Here is a 6,359-nt window from a genome sequence, read left to right on the forward strand (position 1 = left end):
AGAAAGCCCAACACGGCAAAATTGACAATGTTGCAGGCTCGGTTTGATTGAGCCTGTTCATGGACGGTACTGGATAGTGCAAGTTACCGTCCACGCCCCCCTAGCACCGGCTTAAAGCAGAATTCAACATTATACATGAACTGGTACAATTTGAATTTTGAAACAATCCGCAGATGTGTTCATATGGCGGTTGTCATGGAACCTTCAATGTGACACGTAATGCCATTCCATGAAAAGCGGCATATGGTCCCCAAGTAAAAAAAAAATGCGTGTGCCGCTAAACGAGAAAACAATGGGCGGAACTAAATAAAATTGAATTTTGAAAGGGGATTCAGAGGTTATGAAGCCTGCATATCACAGATAATACGTCAAAGACAAATTTAAAAAGCAGGCAACATAATCCTAAGGGATGATTAGACAGTATTCAAAGTAGGAATACTGGAACCACCCAAATTGATAAAAGCCAAATAGAAGAAACTAAAAATACCACATAACATGAATACACAACAATTATGTCGTGCTGAACGATCTTCAAGAATCGAAAATATAACATCTTTGATTAAATGTACGGGGCGACTTTTTACGGCCGCCACACGGCACAAATAACACTGATGTGACCATAACATAGAGATAAACAGAATCCCTAAAGAAAGCCCAACACGGCAAAATTGACAATGTTGCAGGCTCGGTTTGATTGAGCCTGTTCATGGACGGTACTGGATAGTGCAAGTTACCGTCCACTGCCCCTAGCACCGGCTTAAGCAGAATTCAACATTATACATGAACTGGTACAATTTGGAATTTTGAAACATCCGCAGATGTGTTCATATGGCGGTTGTCATGGAACCTTCAATGTGACACGTAAGTGCCATTCCATGAAAAGCGGCATATGGTCCCCAAGTAAAAAAATGCGTGTGCCCCTAAACGAGAAAACAATGGGCGGAACTAAATAAAATTGAATTTTGAAAGGGGATCAGAGGTTATGAAGCCTGCATATCACAGATAATACTCAAAAAGACAAATTTAAAAAGCAGGCAACATATCCTAAGGGTGATTAGACAGTATTCAAGTAGGAATACTGGAACCACCCAAATTGATAAAAGCCAAATAGAAGAAACTAAAAATACCACATAACATGAATACACAACAATTATGTCGTGCTGAACGATCTTCAAGAATCGAAAATATAACATCTTTGATTAAATGTACGGGGCGACTTTTTACGGCCGCCACACGGCACAAATAACACTGATGTGACCATCAGTAAAATGTAAAATGTCTATAAACTGTTGTTTGTTTTTTCAATTCCGTTGTTGTTATATCGATGGTTCTTTCTAACAGTTTATTTCTGTGAAGCATTGCATTTTATTTCTCCACGTTATACGTGTATTTCTTTCTAGCCATAATGTCTTCGGTACCTCCAGTGAACAGTAAATTTCATCCTGCTTTTCATCAAATTCCCGTTGTATGTCAGTGAAAGCAACACATATCTAGAAACAAGATAAAATGAAGTGGAATAAGTAAACTTTTATTGCTTGCAAGAGAAATAATATTGTTCTTCTTTCTTTTGGGATAATTAGAATTTGGGCAAAATATATATGAGGTTATTGCATTATTCGAATAAAATATTAATTTTGCTTTCAATATAAAGCGCAAATTGCAATGGAAACAAGAGCCATGTCAACATGGCCATCCCCCGCCGAAAGTGTTTGCTCATTGGAAGAATGTATATGTAGTAGAGCAGATTAATTCAATTTTAAGAGGTCTTTTGGTAATGAAAACTGATGGCTGAAGTGATTACAGATTTGAAACCTGTGTGAATACTGATGGCTGAAAATAACAAAGGGCAATAACTGAAAAATAATGCAGGGTAGGTTATCATTCTTGTGTGCTGCACCCCTCCTTAATGAGATCCATCCACCTATAAAGTTTCAAGTTGATACCGCGAATAATTTTTGAGATAAGCTCCGGACAAACTAGTATGAAAAAGAACAAAGGGCAATAACTAAATAAATTATATAGTGAAAAGTTATAAGTCTTGCGCACAGCATTCCTCCTCAATAAGATCTATCTACCTATGACATTTCATGAAATTCATTCTCTTCGGCTCCTGGTTTAGGACAGTTTTTTTTTTAATCCAATTATCATTGAAAAAGGTCAAATAGGCCAAGGTCATCGATAATGCAAAATTATCTCAATACCGTATGTCAACTTTCATAGTAGTATCTCGAAAATGATGATAAACAACTGTTTAAAATCCTAAGGCTATATATTAAAGGATTGTTCAGATATTCCTAACTTTAACATTTTCCTTAACCATTATTGTGACACCGACGCCATGGTGAGTACGATAGCACTCCTTTTTCTTCGAATAGTCGAGATAAAAACTTACCAGAACTTTTTAGAAGATTACTCAACAGTGTTTTAACATCAGCAACCATGAAGTATTTAACTGCTTGATTAGAATCTTCTTGTGATAAATCTCCTACATATCTCAGACCCAGACAGTTTTCTGTTAAGCATCTATACATAGCTTTGTCATTTGGAAAAGTTCTTTTACATTTTGCCGGTAATGAACTTCTTTGTATAATGAACTTGGCACAAAGGACAAGAAGTGATTATAGTCTTACAAACTCTGAGAGTCAGAAGCAGAAACACTTTTAATAGTTTTTAATATCTTTGCATGCACTTGCAGTCAGCTTGTGCTCTGTCTTTGCCCTGTCCTGTTTTTGTTTGGAGTCCGCCTGGGTCTTCTTGCCATGGTTCTTGTTGCTGGGTCATATGGGGGTTGCGTTCATTGAACGCCGCCTTTCCTTGTTGATCTTGTTTATCATATTTTGTGCTTTTGGAAGCAGGATAAAATCTTAAGTGCTTTTACATGTGTAGAATCTGATATACTGTTATCACAGGTATCAGTTGATGTACTGTTAGCACTTGAATCACTACCATTGCTAGTTGTATCTGAATCTACTAGAATGTCAGACAGCTCTTCATCTACCACCGATATGTCACTTTGGAATGGCCCATCAGCTGTCAACGAAGTGTCTGATGTAGGACATTCTGAAGTTAAAAATGTGTGGCAAAATCAGGCGTAGCTGGACCTGAAAGTATTTAGAGCTAATAGTCAAAGAAAGCTATGATTATGCAACAAACATTATATACATGGTGTGCAACAAAATATGCCCCACTATTTATAAGCTTTGTAAGTTTGTAAGAAATCCCTAGATCCCTAGATCCATGACCCATATATGATCCAGTAAAACGACTGGTCACAACAATCATCAGTGATTTCAGGTAGATAGAGGATAAATGAATGTTTCTATACTATTCTGGAGCACAGGTAATATAATGACGAGCAAGTCGACTGGAAGAGTGAAAATAATATTTGATAATTTTTGCTAGTGAAATTTTCAGAATATAATTGATTCACTGACATATCCCAGTAATTCACCAGAAAGCATGAAATAAATAATGTTAGGCGAAAAGTAGACATTGTTGTAATTGTTATTTTTATCATCAACAGTCAACATCATCATGTTTTCGTTGGAAAAAAAGACACTTTTTTGAGTAAGGGTTATACTGAAGACAATGAAAAAGGTAATGATACAGTGATTTTTTCCTTTTGATGATGATGACCATCCATCGACAATGACAACGGTAATGATTCGTTTGTTTGTTTGGATTTTACGGCACGTCAACACATAAATGGCCACATCGTGCCGAATGATATAATAGGCTTAAAAAATGACTACAAAAAAGAGCCAATTAGATCCTTGAATACAAGTTTATCTCTTTCAAATAATCGATGTTGTTTTTTGATGGAATTGTATTAAAGAGTTCTTTGAGTGAATTTACATTATAAAATCTATTACGGGCCTGTGAAAAATCATGACATTCCAGAAGAAAATGCTTGACAGTAAAATGTTTACAAGTTACACAGAAAGGGGCATTGTCATTCGTAAAGAGATAAGAGTGGGTAACTTTAGTGTGTCCGATTCGGCATCGAAGAAGAACTGTTTGATCATGGCGGTTTGACAAATACAGAGATGGTGACACATCAAGAGATGGGTTTATATCATGAAGTTTATTAAAGACGGCATTGTCCCAATTTGCTTTCCATTCAGATGAAACGAGTTTATTTATAGCCGTTCTAAAATCACAGGCAGGTAACAATAAGTCATTTTTTTTTGAAAATTTAATGATTGTTTAGCTAAAGCATCTACTTTTTCATTTCTTCGTATACCTACATGACTTGGAATCCAATATAATTTAACAGATTTTATTTTAAGTATATCATGAAATCGTAAAAGAAGTTTCTTTATCATGATATTGTCAGATTTTTTATTTTTAATGGATATTGAAACAGAAAGCGAGTCAGAAAATATCACAAATTTATTATGGGTATGCTGTTCTATGTATGACAATGACACCGACTTGAACATAAGGACCATTTTCCGAAGTTTTTGTCAAAATTGAGACCAATAGGCGTCTATTCTATTTGGCATCTTTCTTGTTGGGTGGTTCCAGTATTCCTAACTTTAATACTGTTGAATCACCCTTAGGATATGTTGCCTGCTTTTTAAATTTGTCTTTTGACGTCTTATCTGTGATACGCAGGCTTCATATCCTCTGATCCCCTTTCAAAATTCCATTTTATTTAGTTCCGCCCATTGTTTCCTCGTTTAGGGCACACACTTTTTATTACTTGGGGACCAAACGCCGCTTTTCATGGAATGGCACGGAAGTGTCACATTGAAGGTTCCATGATAACCGCTGTATGAACACATCTGCGGATGTTTCTAAATTCAAAATTTTACTATTTCATGTTTAAATGTTGACTTCTGCTTAAGCCGGTGCTAGGGGCGTGGACGGTACTTGCACTTTCCAGTACCGTCGATGAACAGGCTCAATCAAACCGAGCCTGCAACATTTTCAATTTTGCCGTGTTGGGTTTTCTTTAGGGATTCTGTATTTATCTATTTTAAGATCACATCCGTGTTATTTGTGCCGTGTGGCGGCTGTAAAAAGTCTCCCCGTACATTTAATCAATGATGTTATATTTCCGATCCTTGAAAATCGTTCAGCACGACATTACTGTTGTGCTTGTGGTATTTTTAGTTTCAATTTTTCGCCATTTTCTAGTTGGGTGGTTCCAATATTCCTACTTGAATAATGTTGAATCACCCTTAGGATATGTTGCCTGCTTTTTAAATTTGTCTGTTGACGTCTTATCTGTGATATGCAGACTTCATAACCTCTGATCCCCTTTCAAAATTCAATTTTATTTAGTTCCGCCCATTGTCTTCAACATTTTCAATTTTGCCGTGTTGGGCTTTCTTTAGGGATTCTGTATTTATCTATTTTAATTTATTGTTCTAAAAGTTTATGCATAAAACATTATATTCCATTCAGTACTTTTGAGAACGTATAGCACTTCAGGTATTAGATTTTATCTTGCAGCAAATAAAAAGTTCCTTCAACAACAACTGAAACTGCCACTGAAGTATGAATATCACCGACAGGCATATAAGAACACTGGAAAGGATTCCTCATGTTCAATGAAGCTTTATTTATGGTGGTAGTCTGGTAGAGTAGATGTTTAAATGTTTCATAAACTGGATGATACTTTTGAGAAAAAGCCCATGTCTCCCCCACTGCTTGTCCAATTAGAAAGCAAACAGATGGACATACAGAATGATTTTGACCGAAGGGTCCAAATATAAGGTGAATATAATTAAAATGTTTAAATTTGATAACAACTGTTTTGCAACATTCAATATAATATAAACATTTGATTTTGAAGGTCTTGTTAACTGTAACTGTAACAGCTTAATTTTTATTGGTGACGGAGGGTGCAAGGATGAAACATAAGTTGGTGGTTCATTGTTGTAAAAAAAATAAATTCTGGGGTTGGTCCACTAAGGGGTCCGGTTGGGCTCACAGAACGCCATCGTGAAACAAAATTTGTTTAAGTTCATTTTTGTAAAAAAAAATATATTTCCTTAAGGGGGAGGTGGGGTCATTACCAAAAAAAAAGAAAAAAATCTATATGGGGTTGGGCTACTGAGGGTAGGGGTGCCGCATCATGATGTAACAAAATTGATTGTTTGGTGTAACTTCATTAAAAAATACATTACGGGGGTAGGGGGTTGGCTAAGGTGACATTGGGCTGAATCAAGTTCTGTTAGGGATCCTACTAAACTCAGTAAGCCTATTTATGTCCTTAAATTACTAAAAATTGTTGAAAAAAAAAACCAAACAAATCAAACAAGACTGTACAGAAAGTTTGTTCTTGCCTACGAGAAAAATTTACATCCTCCATGTCTCTCGAGTTGAAACTATTTTGTCTCTTCTTTTCT

This window comes from Ruditapes philippinarum, unplaced genomic scaffold, assembly GCF_026571515.1.
Source record: "Ruditapes philippinarum isolate M1 unplaced genomic scaffold, ASM2657151v2 ctg4510_1_1_1_1, whole genome shotgun sequence".
In the NCBI taxonomy this organism is placed as follows: domain Eukaryota; kingdom Metazoa; phylum Mollusca; class Bivalvia; order Venerida; family Veneridae; genus Ruditapes; species Ruditapes philippinarum.